The sequence below is a fragment of the Balaenoptera acutorostrata genome, chromosome 9, assembly GCF_949987535.1.
Source record: "Balaenoptera acutorostrata chromosome 9, mBalAcu1.1, whole genome shotgun sequence".
NCBI lineage: Eukaryota > Metazoa > Chordata > Mammalia > Artiodactyla > Balaenopteridae > Balaenoptera > Balaenoptera acutorostrata.
The window spans coordinates 65,084,777-65,099,192 of NC_080072.1; the positions used below are offsets into that span (position 1 = coordinate 65,084,777).

A 14,416-nucleotide genomic window follows, 5' to 3' on the forward strand; every position below is an offset into this window, starting at 1 on the left:
GACTTAGCAACTTATAGTGTTGACATACATGATTTCATTTGATCCTCTCAACAGCCCTGTAAGTCAGGTATAACAAGAATTAGTGTTAACTTCATTTTATAAATGAGGGTGCTAAGCCCGTGGAAACTACATGACTTGCTCATGGTCACCCTGGTAGTAGGGTTCAGCTAGGCCTTGAACCCAAGGTTTGTGATCCCAGGTCTATCTCAGTGTTCTTATCATGAGGTAAACTATGGCTAAGTCTGCCTGATGTCTTAGATCATATTCCAGAAGGACCCTGAGGGTCTTCTAGAGCAGTGGTTCTCAAACTTTATTTCTTAGAAACCTAAAGGTCCATGGTGGCACTTAAGAAACCACCATAGGGAAGTGAGAAGACAGGGTCCTGGGCTACTATCCCAACGGAGCAACTCTGTTTATGTCCCATATACTGGTGTTTCAGGTAAAATTTCTTTGGAATTCCACAGCTTTAAAAAGAAGTCTGAAACTCCAGAATACTAATCTAAACTACTCATTTGACAGATTGGAAAAGATCCATAAAGATCACATAATTTACCCAACTAAAACTAGAAACCAGTCCACTACTCCGTGATTGGGATAAAAGTTAATTCTCTCAGTACAGTATTTTGGCTACATCCAAAGTTGTCCAACTTCAGTGTGTTATCAGGAACATCTGCAGGGCTGGTCACAGAGCTCTGGGTCCCACCTCCAGAGGTTCTATTCAATAGGGCTGGGGTGGGGCCTGAGAACCTGAGAACCTGCATTCCAGGTGATGCCAAGGCTGCTGAACCAGAGAACACACTTTGAGAACCACTTGTCTACAGGATATAAAACAACAGAAAAGTCAACTGAACTGACCAGCTAATTGTACATTTCATCAATTTTATTTCATGCTGAGAAAATGGTAAAAGGAAATTCCTCCTTCAGAATTTATAAGCCCATTGCTTTAACCACGCTTCTACACATTCCTCAACAGCTAGCATTGATACTCTATCACATCAAAGACCCTAAACTATCCATGTAGCAGATGGCATTGGTGTTCCAGCCCATACCTGCTCATCCAGCTTCTGAGTTTACCTGCAATTGCAGTGGGCGGTTTCCATGCACACTGCCAGCTTCCCATCTCAATGTCTGACATCTCTTTGTGTCTCTGAGGACTTTCTTTAGCCAATAAGAGCTTGCTCAGTCCACAGGCACTGCGTGTGTGTGTGTGTGTGTGTGTAACTAATGTCCCCACTTTCCAGGGCATCCTTCAAACAATGAGGCCATGACTCTGCTGAAAAATACTCCAGAGTCACTATCCCTCTGTGGGACAATTGTGAAGCTTGTTCAAATGACTCCTCAGAGGGTCCCTAGTGAGACTGAGCCCCAGTCTCCCACAGCATCAACTCGCTCACTTTTTTAAAAAATAATTATTTTATTTATTTATTTTTTTGGCTGCGCCAGGTCTTAGTTGCGGTACACGAGATCTTTTAGTTGTGGCATGAATGCAGGATCTAGTTCCCCGACCAGGGATCAAACCCAGGCCCCCTGCATTGGGAGTGCGGAGTCTTACCCACTGGACCACCAGGGAAGTCCCCTCAACTTGCTCATTAATGCACCTTTTCTTGGTATTTCTCCCTTTCCTGTTCACTTCTCTCACTTCCTTATTTGTGCTTCCAGAGATCACTTCCTAAATAAACTATATGAATCTCAGGTTCTTGTCTCAGAGTCTGCTTTTGGGGGAACACAAACTAAGACACTCTATCTCCAAGTTCTTCATCAAATTCATGGAAGCATCACCTGCTGGCTGACCCACATCTGCTCTTTTTCACCTTTCCGTTCTATGCCCTGGGGCTTTATTCACAGGTCTTTGGGTTGGCTAATCCAAGTTAGGTGTACTCAATGGGTGTTAAATAAATAATACAATGATTATTACTGCCAAAACAGTAGCAAAAATAGACTGTTGAATCATGTGCAGATACTCATGGTTTATTAATTGTATACTTAAGTAGTCACTCTTCAGAAAGAGGCCCAAGTTCATTTAGTATCAGATCTGTGAAGGACGACAGAAAAAAACTGGCATTATGCATATTTTTCAGGCATCACTACAAAAAGCAACCATCAATCCTGAAATGGAGATAAGTTTCCTTTTGTACTGTCAAAGCAAGATTAACTTTCAGCAAATATTTACATTTAAGGAGTGCAGTTTCAGCAGTGATGTCATTGACATTTGTCAAACTGCAGTTCAAATCTCAATTAAAAAAAGAACTGTCTGAGAAACAATTAACTTGTCCTCAAATTGAAGCCAAATAATGGAGACAGATCCCTTTGGTTAAAAAAATAATTAAATTAATCAAACTTCATCCTAAATAATAGAGCTATTTCATGTATTTAATTCCACTTGTTGGTGGCTTAATTTTTTAAAGAAAACAGCCTGATTGCTATGTAACTGACATATAATAAACTGCACAAATTTTGACATATGTATGCACCCATGAAACCACTGTGCTGGCTTATTTTTGAAAGCAATTCTACCTAGTTTTAAGTCTATATCATTTTAAAATCCACTTTCTGGAATAATCCATTAATTATCACACTTATGCAGTGATCCATTATGGGCTAAAGCTCTTTACATTACTCCCTATTTGGAATGGCTATATGTGTATGTTCCAAAATGCATACGTGCAAAACAATAAGTACATTCTAATCCCCAGAAATTACGAGGCATGTCTTACAACTAGTAATAAAAGCTACCACTTATTTAGCATCTATCATTGCCAAGGTCTAATTTGTAACTTTTTAGATACATCATTTGTAACCCTCACAACAATCCTATGAGATCAATATTATTAACTCTATTTCACCAGTGAGCAAACTGAGATTAGAGACATTCAGTGATTTAGAGACATTTACAAAGCTAGAACACGACGGAGCTGGGAACTAGATTCATCCCACTACGCTAATATTTCCCAAACTGTTAATTTATTCAACAAATATACGCCAGGCTCTAGGTTAGATGTTGGAGATATAGTAGTGAAGGTCATGGTTCCCAACATCATAAACTTTACAGGCAGGGGTAAAGAGATATGCCATTTCATTGAAATATGTTCTGACATACGTATACACCTTTGAAACTGACAGCACACTGAAGATTATGAACATACCCATTACTGCCATAAGAGTCTTCATGATCCTGTGTAATTCCTGCCTCCTGACCCTACCCTGCCCACGACAAAGCAACCATTGATCTGCTTTCTCGCGCTATACATTAGCTTGCATTTTCTGGAGTTTTACGCAGATGGAATCATACATATGTATTATTTGCCTGGATTAATCTCTGGGTATATTTGAACTTTATTCAATTTTTAAAAATCAGCTTTATTGAGGCATAACTTACTTACAAACTCACCAATTTTAAATGTAGAATTTGATGAGTTTTGATACATGAATATCAGCAAGTAATCACCACTATAATCAAGATACAGAACATGTGACGAGGAGTATTTTAAGTTTAGACAAAGTTTTACCCTTAAAAGCACAAAGTTTATTAGTTTCAGAGAAAGTCAAGTGCAGTACACGTGGAACATTCGTGCATTATCCCAGGAACACACCAAAATCAATGCCACTTTGCCTCCTTTTTAAACCTACACAGCTATGGAAACTTGCATTCTTGATTGTTTACAGGGAACTTTTATGATTGCCTATTACTCTTCTTACAAACACCCCTTTGGTGCTTTAGGAAATAACTTCAAAGAGAACATAACAGGAAGGGGTATACTTTGATTCATTCACCACAGTGATTTCTCTGTCCCCAGTCAGCCTAGTGACCCACAGTGGAAAGTTTCACACAGCTCAAAAGTTTCTGTCAGCCACGCTGTCTCAGGCTCCTTTCCTCTCTTTTTGTTCCCCAGCCTCCAGTCTCTTCCCAGTCCATCCCTGCCTAAATATCACTGTTCCATTCATTTTTCTAAAGTCTTGCTTTTGGCATGCTGGGAAACATTCCGCGGCTCGACAGTGCTCACAGGATTAAGTCCAAGCTCTATAAGGCCACTTTGTATGCTCCACCTGTTTGCACTCATGCTGATGAGCAGCTGGGAGCCAGCTCCCGGGGCTGAGCCAAGCTGCCCGGCCCCGGCAAAACGTGTGGAGCGTGCATTTTCCCTGGACCCAGCACAACGTGTGGAACGGACCTGGGTCTAGAAAAAAGATATCGGGACTGTATTTGCTGCAAAGGGATAAAAATGAACATCCTAAGCTTTACTTAGAAAGCCTAGTAAGGCCTTTAATTGGCACTGTTAAGAAATTTCAGTGATTTATGTGAATATAGGGATTCAGATGTAACAATAACTTAGAGGTTTTTTTGCTGCATGTGTAATTTCTCTGTCAAATGCAAAGCATGCCGTGACTGGGTTACTTTCTGAAAGGATCACCATATTTCATTTATCCACACATTCACTAAATATCTCTTGAGCACCTATTACATATCAGGCTCTGTGCTTAGCCCTGGTGGTATATTGGTGAAGCAGAGAGGTATCATCTGCACCCTTATAGAACTAACAGATTAGCTGATGGGTCACCACCGGGTAAAGAGAGCCACAAAGCAGAGGTACAATGCTTTCTGGGAGCTATGGTAGACACTATCGCCCTGCCCATATCCCTTAGCTCTCACCAGGTAAGCCAGAGGCTTCTTCCCACCAGGGACTCTCAGGCTGAGTGAGAACTTTTCTGGCCCAGGGGAACAGGAGCTCAGCCCTTGCGCAGTGCAAGCCGTGATTGCTGGGGAATCAGTGCCTTCAGGTGCAGCCCTAAACCAATGGCAAATGAGGATTGAGAGTTAACTACCCGCTTCCACCCAGAGCACCCCGGCAACTCTGAGGTTGTTCCATGCTGTCTTAGCTTGACCTGCCACTAACAAAATGCCATAGACTGAGTGGCTTCAACAACAGGAAATTTTTTTCTCACAGTTCTTAGAGGCTGGACGGCTGAGATTAGGGTGCCAGCGTGCGTGGTTTCCGGTGAAGCGTCTCTTCCTGGTTTGTGGGCTCACGTGACCTCTTGTGTGGAGAGAGAAAGAGAGAGAGAGAGAGAGGAACTCTCTGGTGCCTCTTTTTGAAGACACTAATCCTATTTCATCAAGGCCCCACCCTCACCATCTCACTGTAGGGCCTCCTTGATGTTTAATTACCTCCCTATAGGCCCTATCTCCAGACACAGTCACATTTGGGATTAGAGCTTCAACATACACGTTTTGGGGGAACACAGTTCAGTCCATAGCATACACTGTCTCCCAGAGTTCTCCACTGAGGCTGAGCCCCAGTTACCCATCTCCCAGTAACTTGTTCATCAATGCATGCTGAATTGGCTTCTTTTTCTGCCCTCCTCATTTCCCCATCCTCCTACCAGAGCTCCCTGAGACTACCTCCCAAATTAACAACTTGCCCTCAAATCTCAGTCTCAGGCTGTGCTTCTGGGGGAACCCAACCAGTGACTGGAGCACATAGCAGGAACCTGCCCTAGACCTGGGGGGCCTGGATTTTAGAAAGCCTTACCAGCTGTGCCAGTAATTCTTTCCTGAGGGCTCTGTGGGAAGCCACTTAAGGTCTTAAGCAAAGGAATGAATCTCTGGAAGAACGTGGAGAAAGGATTAGAGGAAATAAAAAGTAGATTCAGGGCAACTAGTTGGGAACCTATTTCTTCAGTCAGTAGGAGAAAACTGTGACCCGGATTAGGGAGAAGGCAGTGAAGACGGAACCTGACATGGTGCTTAGTTCAAAGCGAGCTGCTCAACAAATATTTTTGATGAAAATTAATGAATGGGTTCAATCTACCGAATTTCTAGGTAGACTGACAGAACTCGAAGGTTGATTAGGTCTAGGGTCTGGGGAAAGGAAAGAGTTGAGAATAACTCCCCATCTTCAGGCTTGAACAGCGAAGTAGATGCTGGTGCTATTGACTGAATATGGACACAGCCTCGAGGAGAAGAGGCAGGTTAGAGGGGGTAGGAGATAATGAGTTTGGGGCATGGTGTGCCTGTGATACATCTAACTGATGTTGAGTAGGCAGCTGGGTGTACAGGTTTGCAGCTGGGTCAGAGATGCATATTTGGGTCCCACCAGACCAGCCACATGGGAAATATGACCCAGAAGAGCTCTACTTTTCCTACTTTCTGGCATTCCCTCCAAAATAATATTTTAGAAGGAGTATGATGGAGAACTAATATTCATTGAGAACCTACTATGTGCCAGGAATTGTACAAGGCATTTATTTAATCTTCTGAACAGCCCAGAGAGGTATGCAATATTATCTCCATTTACAGACGAGGAATTGCGGTGCAGAAAAGAGAAGTAACTTATCCAAGGTCACACAGCTGGTAAGCAGCTTCAGAAAAATTCTGGACTTACTCCAAATTTCATGTTCTTAAAGAAAATAAGCATCAACAAAGTGTGGTTCTGTATCCTATGTCTCTCAGTCTCTCTAGACACCACAATGAGCAATTCCCAAAGTCAAGTGCATTCACTAGAAGGATCTTTCAATTTCAGCACCCAAAGACTTCTCTCCGCAGCGCCCTGTTGAGCTACACATCCCTCATTTGGACAGTTCTCTCTCCAAGTGGTCCCCCTGCTGGTGACCCTACTGTGTAAAGCCCTAACTGAAGTCTCTCAATTTTTGTCTCGGGAGATTTGCTTTTTCTGGAAATATCTTCTAAAAGGAATCACATAATGTGGTCTTTTGCATTGGTTTTCTTAGCTAGTGTGCTGTATAAAAGGTAAAATATTTAGTATTTTTCAACACCATATGAAGTGTAGGGAGTAACCCAAAACCTCATTATTTCTTTTCATTTAAAAATACAGCACACTACCTTGGATGTGCTAATATTGATTTATAGTCCTGAAAATGTCCCAATTATTTTCCCTTCTGCAAACAAATACTTTTTTGTAGATCTGCATTAAACTTATACATTTCTTTGGAAAGAATTGACATTCTTCAATGTTATATATTTTCTCTTCAGGCACGTAGTTCCTTTCCAATGCAATATGCTAAGTCAAAAGTTTTGAGAACTTTAAAAAAATCATTATTTAGGTTTTGAACATATACTATCAGTATGTAGTTAAACCCTTTGTTCTTTTTGTGATATTTTTATATGACACATTTTCCCATAGTCTATTCTAAATCAGTGTTTCTGATAGACAGGAAAGTTACTGAATTGTGAATTTAAAATTTGGGAAAAAAAGTATGGAGGTTCTTCAAAAAATTTAAAATAGAACTACCATAGAATCCAGCAATCCCATTTCTGGGTATTTATCCAAAAGAATTGAAATCAGGATCTCAAAGAGATATCTGCACTCCTATGTTCACTGCAGTATTAGTCACAATAACCAAAATATAGAAACAACTTCAATGTCCATTGATAAATGAATGGATAAACAAAACATGGTACATTCATATAATGGAATATTACGTATCTTTAATGGAAGAAGAAAATACTACCATTTACAACAACATGGATAAACTGGAAGACGTTATGCAAAGGGAAATAAGCCAGTCACAGAAGGACAAATACTACATGATTCCACTTATATGGAATATCTAAAATAATCAAGCTCATAGGAGGGGGAAATGAGGAGCTGCTATTCAACAAAGTTTCATTTTGCCAGATGCATAAATTTTAGAGATCTGCTGTTAAATATAGTGCCTATAGCTAACAATATTGTATTATACACCTAAGATTTTGTTAAGAGGGCAGATCTCATGTGTTCTTACCACAATAAGAAAAAAAATCAAGGGGAAAACAATTATATAAATACAGTTCTTAAAAGGTGGAAATTATACTGCCCTATTCTCCAGATATGAGGTAGTGTTACTCCATGAGAGAGTGGCACGGACATACATACACTACCAAGTGTAAAATAGATGACGAGTGGGAAGTAGCTGCATAGCACAGGGAGATCAGCTCGGTGCTTTGTGACCACCTAGAGGGGTGGGATAGGGAGGGTGGGAGGGAGACGCAAGAGGGAGGGGATATGGGGATGTATGTATACGTATAGCTGTTCACTTTGTTATACAGCAGAAACTAACATAACATTGTAAAGCAATTATACTCCAATAAAGATGTTAAAAAATAATAATAATTCCTTTCATATGTTTGCTGGAGGCAGAGCTTCATAGACTACTTCCTGGTGTGGAGGTGGGCATCTCACCTGAGTCATAGAAGGCTCCAGAGATTAGGCAAGCTGATAACTTGAGCCAGGAAGATGAGGTCATTCTTTTTGCCAGTCGCTGCAATCTGGCAAAAGGCAGATCCTGAGACATGTTTCTTGGACCAGAAACTAGACCTAAGGGAGAGGCCCTTAGGCAGAAAAAGATTGGAACTGTGGTCAGTGGAGTCCATCCTGGAAACTGTCCCCATCCTGACTTCTCCCATCCTCCTCCACACTGTGGCCAGAGTGAACATTTGTTATCATAAGGACCCATCAGGATCTGCCCCTGCTTGCTTCTCCAGCCTCCCCTCTTGCTCCTTTCTTCTCTCTGGGACCCTGTGATCTAACCATTAGTAAATTTCTTTCAGCTCCATGAGAAACTCATCATGTTCATTTTGACCTCTAGACCTTTGTACATGCCCATGCCTCTGTCCCAGCCCCTCGCACACCCTCCAAACTGACCCATTCCTGCTCACTGTCAAGACTCAGTTTAGACCTCATTTCCTCTAGGAATTTTTCCTTGACCCTCAAGGTTGGGCTCGGTTTTCCCTTAGCACTCTGCTTTTACCCCTGTTCCAGGGGTTATCCAGCTCTGTTGCAGTTGCTTATTCATTTGTCTGCCCCTCCCTCTTCCTAGACTGAAAGCTCCTTCAGGCAGAGACAGAATCTGTCCAACATCTGCCCTCATGAGATATCCCAAGTTAGAACTGCCCAGTCAACTTGCTCCTAAATTCCTGATGTATAGAAACTGTGAGATAATAAGTGATTATTGTTGTCTTGAATCACTAAACGTTGGGGTAATTTGTCATATAGCGATGGACAACTAACGCACTATCAAAGCCCAGCGGCTTAAAACAACCGAATCTCAGATTCTGTAGGTTAATAATTGGTGATCTCTTGCTCCTTGTGGCATCAACTGAGATCAGCTCAGCAATACTCAGCTGATGGATGGGCTGGCTGGGAGGATCCAAGCTGGTTTCACTCACAGGCCTGGCACTTTGTGGGCTGGAAGGCAGGACTCAGTTGGTTAACCACAGAGCCTACGCTTGGTCTCTCTAGCATGGTCGTCTCCAAGTAGACTTTTTACGTGGCAGCTGGTCTCCCTCAGAGCAAGTATCCCAAAAGAACCTGGAAGAAGCTGCATGAGTTTTTATGACCTAGCCTTGGAAGTAACGTAGAGTCATTTCTGCCATATTCTCTTGGTTGAAGCAGTCATAAAGACCACTCAGATTCAAGGAGAGGAAACAGAGACCCCCATCTCTTGATGAGAGGACTTATCAAATAACTTTAGCTATTTTTTAAATTAACTTTTAAACGTATAATTTATATACAATAGAATGCACCCATTTAAAGATAATTTGATGAGTTTTAACAAATACATATACCCTGTAACCACCACTGCAATCAAGTTATAGAACATTTCCTTCATCCTAAAAAGTTCCCTCCTGCCCCCTTGTAGTCAATCCCCTCATTCCCCCCATCAGTACTAGGCAACCAGTGATCTGCTTTCAGGATTTTCTAGAATTTCATGTGATATAGTATATAATTTCTCACAGTCGGCTTTTTCACTTAGCTAAATTCTTTTGAGACTCATCATGCTGTAGTTGATGGGTCAAAACATAATCTCCTCTATGAGTTTGTCACCATGCCTGCTTAAAGGTGATGTAAACTTTTCCCCTCAAGAGAATATTTTACTTATGACTTTTTTTTTTTTTTGGCAGAACACCAATTTAACTGTTTCAAATTTGTCAGGAACAAAGTTTTTGGATAAGAAGTTATAGCAGGGCTTTTATATTTCTCAGAAGTAACTTTGTTGTCAGTAAAAGCTCTGATTTACTAGAAGTTTGAACTGGTTTACAAAGCCAATGGGTTAATCACTAGCTTGTGTTCCTAAAAATTATTGTGAGATTTAATATTAATACATTTAGTTGATTGCCTTATGGTCTATTCGCAGAGGTAATGAAAATAGGTTTTAAAGTATAAAATGCTTAGCAACAGAACATACCAAACGAGTTCTTTGTGTTTTTGCCAAAATCAGACAACATATTTGGCTTTTTCTACCACAGAAACTCTCCTGCCTCTATTTCTGCCTCATTCAACATGGCAAGGCTAACAGAAAATCAAGGTCAAATGAGGAAACTCAGCAAATGGTTTTTATCTGGCTTCACTGTTTGACCACAAACTGGCAAACACCATAAGAAAAACTGCACAGGAGATAAATGATAGGGTAAAAGTACATTTTTGACCATGGGCCCAGGCTCTAGCAAAAGAAGCTGGCCTAAGATTTATAGAAAGTGATTTGGGAATGAATTCAAAGTACTGAAGAATCACAAAATTGTTTTTCCATTGAACAGCAACAAAAAAATCCCCATGCTTTAAAAAATTTGTGTGGTAGCTTTTTTTTTGTCCCTCTTGCATCGAACTCTATTCAATAATTTTACCCCATATCCCCACCTGTTGTTATTATTATAATTGGCACTAAAGAAATATGTAACACTAATAGAATAAAGGGCGGTTCGAATGAGGTAGGAGACATAAATGATCTCAAACTGGCTAGGTTTTGGATGACTTTTTATTGATGAGAAAAACTACCTTAACCAAAGGTAATTAATATTTTTATTCACTGCTTCAGTTCCCTTCCTTAAGTTCTTAATATGTATTAATGTAACAGCATTAATCATAAAACATATAAAATGTATTTTTTAAATCAAATTCAAGAATGCCAAACAGGAGACTTATGCAGAGAGTGGACGCCCAAGAGAGCGCCTCATTTTTGTCTTCTGGGGACAAAAGGATGAATAATTGATTCTAACTAAGTGCTCTCAGGATGTAAGAAATTGTCTTGAGGCAGAGAATGAGAAGAACGCAGATGAGGAAAAGAGGAACGTTAGAGGTTGTAGGTGTGTGATATTTTTTCCCCCTGAATTAGGAGAGAGCTGCCAAAAGTGGAAAGAAAGGGAAAGACAAAATCTACACCGGTTTTCTTAAGGTTTAGAAGCAAAAAAGTAAAACGAGAAAGAAAACAAGCTGGATCAAGGACTTTTAAAGCTGTAAGTTACCTTACAAGCATTTAGTCCAGGAGTTTGCACTTCTGTTTGGAGTTAAAAGAACTCTTACACAAAACAAAAGTAGACAGGAGAAAAGCTGCCCTGGTGGAAGGGGCGGGTAGGGGTGGCGGGGGCGCGCTGAATCCCCGTCACGCGCACACATCCCAACATCGTAGGATGCTATGCGCTGCTTGAAAACCACAGACCAGTCCTGACGTCTCATTTTACAGTGGAAGAAACAAATGAGCCGCTTACTGTCACAACACAGAGCCCGGACGTCAAGTCTCTACACTTCTCACCACTTCCCAGTTTGTCTCTCGAGGGAGGCAAGGTGGGCGAGCGCGTCTTGTGGAGTCAGCTGGGTGGCTTGCGGCGGTGACAGCCCCGCGGGAAGAAGGTGGGAGGGCGCGGTACCCGCTGCTAGGGAGGCAGCGCGGGACCTCGGCCTGATTGTTCCCCTTGCTGCCACCAGGTGGTGCGCCTGGCCCGCCGCTCGCGGCTGTTTGGTGGTGGGCGGGGGAGGCCCTAGCTCGCCGGTCGCCTTGGAAACGGAGGGCGCCGCGGCGACGGCTGTGGAGTGAGTGGGCCTGGTCCGCCGGCCTGACGCAAGTGCTGCCTCCGGGCCCGTTACTGTGTATCCGCACCTGGAAGCCGTCGAGGGGAGGTCAGAAGGCTGCCTAGCCTCCTCGCTCGGCCCCGACTCCTTCCAGTCTGACACTTAAGACTTTACGAGCATCTCCGCCCCACCCCACCAGCCTTGCTGCTTACTCCGCCGCAAAATGGTCCTGGGGTGCCAACCTTCTGGGGTCCCAGGCCGGGCGAAGTTCTGGGTGGTTAGGAGCCGCTGAGAAGGATTCTCATAGGCTGACCCCTCCTTTTCACCCAGGAGACATAGAAGGAGGAAGAACTTTTGATCTGATCGGAATATTAACACATCTTTTTTTCCGCCTTGCAATAGAACCCTTGGATACATTGTTATTTGCCTTTCTAGATTTTCAGATCTGAATTTGATTCAGGTTTGCCCTCACAGTCTCTAGCACACAGTAGATGCTCAGTAAACTAATGCCTTCCATTTGTATGAGGCTTTATCACTTGACAATTTACCCAAAGCATTAGAGCCTCATTAATAACTCCGACAGGAAGTAGGAAAGATGGACGAGAAACTGAGGGTCAGAGGGGGTTAGAGACCTGTCCGTGGTTATAAAACTCACCGGTGGAGGATCTAGGTCTAGACTCATCTTCTCAGTGCGCTTCTCACTGAATTCCCAGTCTGGTGAATGCCTTTAGAATGAGTACCCCGCAAACCCTCGAACCCTTCTCCGTACCAGCACAGAACCCCTCCCACTGCAGGTACCTTATAAGTGCTCCGTGTGGGCTTGATGGCCTTTCACCCTCACCCACCCAATCCATAGGCCGGTTTCGGTTTTTTGCCCTGGCTGCTGGCAGCATCCTTCTAAACAGGACACTTGGTTTCTTTCTTTTATTAATTTGCCAGATTTGTATAGCGGCTTATTTGTTTTCTCATTCCCCTTCTTACCCCATCATTCTCTGCTGGGCGGAGAGACTTGAGGAAACGGTTGGGAGGTGGGAGAAGATGTCCCATCTGAGGGGGAAGAAAAGGTTTCTGTGAAGGCAGAGAAGGAAAATAATAAGACTGGGTGTTTATCAGTGTGTGTAATAATTGCTCATGGATTTCCTTTCCACCAGCCCCAAGACCCAGCCCCAGCTGGTCGTCTTTATTCACTGCTGCTCTTTGAAGGAGAGAAGGCTTTTTGTTCTCCTCCACCATCAGAGTGTAAAAGTACTGCATGTATTTCCATTATCCTTACAATATTCTCTTCACAGTTATGTTTCTTTTCTTTTTTAACACTTCTAAAATTGAAGGACAGTAGGAGTTGAAAAAAATGTAGTTCTGGTTGCTAGAAAAGTTAGTATAATATACTGCATTTCCAACTATTTGTTATTAGCAATTCTGGATCAAAAGACACCAATTTTTAAGCTAAGAATCCAATATAATTTGAGATTTGTAGTTCAAAAATGTGCCACTAACCAAAGGATTTGTATTGGTAAAGAAAATACATGCTAATGTAATGCACATTGTCAGTCGTGCAAGTGAAAGTTGAAAATGTCATCCATCTAGATATTTTTAAATACCTTGATTTGAACGTAGAGTTATTTAACATATCTCCAAACTGGCTCTATCTTACATTTTAAAGCTGTTTGGGGCCATATATACATAATCTATACAAAAAGAGATGGGTCTGAAATTTCGTAAAACTAACTGTTAGGTGATATCACTACTAAGAGGCTTTAAATGCATTCAGGTTTTTCTTGGTTTTTGTTTTTGTTTTTTTTAACATGTGCTGGAGAGCATTTCTAAAATGTTTTCAATTGTATTGAAAATGTGTTCTAGCCGAATTGAGAATTTGATTTTAAAAGTTATTTTACTTTCCAAATTCAGGGTATATACAACGTTATAAGCAAATAAATAGGGCCACTAGGAAAGAAAGTAAGCATGCATTATTTGCCAGTCAGTCATTCACATCAGACATTTATTGAACATCTAGTTTGTGCCCATGGGAGATGCTGACCTATGTGCCAACATCTGTGTTTGAATTCCCAAAGATATGAGTTGCTGAAGTAGTTACTATTCAGTATTTAAGGAGTTATGTTTTGTTGAAGATGAGTGCCTTGATAGTTAGATGTGTGCCTTTTAAGTTAGATTGCTCTTTAACAAAGGCTCTTGGAAGTACTGCATTATTATTGTTGTCGTTGTTAGATTTACATAATGTTATAGCTTGTTAATGGCAAAGCCTTGACTAGACTTTAAGACTTCCGGCACCCATATAGAGACCTTTTAACTAAATCGTGCTGTCAACCCCTGATGGAATCTTATTCAGAACTTTTGTCATTACTAATGCTATTAAGTAAACATCTTCCATTGTAATCTACATTTATGTAAAACATTAGCTAAAAAACATCAGGATCCATTTCAAACGTCTGGAAAGGTATTAGGGCAGAACTGCCATCCCTCCCAGCCTCCACAAAATTTGAAAGGAGTCATTAGGAGGCTTCTGGATATTCATGGCTCCACAAAGTCATGAAAAAAGTCATTAGGAGCTTTCTAGGTATTGAGCCAGGATCCTGAGACTGTGCAGGAAGGAACACACTCCTTGTTTTTTGGGTAATTTT

General features: G+C 41.6%; 1 protein-coding gene across 1 annotated transcript in view; it reads left to right on the forward strand.

The window, feature by feature from the left end:
• Window positions 1–11,495: 11,495 nt before the first annotated feature.
• CCDC83 (coiled-coil domain containing 83) overlaps window positions 11,496–14,416 on the forward strand; it is a 48,116-nt gene continuing 45,195 nt past the window's right edge. Inside the window, exon 1 of the mRNA XM_007168509.2 lies at window positions 11,496–11,555. The gene's annotated coding sequence lies outside the window, so the exon portion shown is untranslated. The remainder of the gene's footprint in view (window positions 11,556–14,416) is intronic.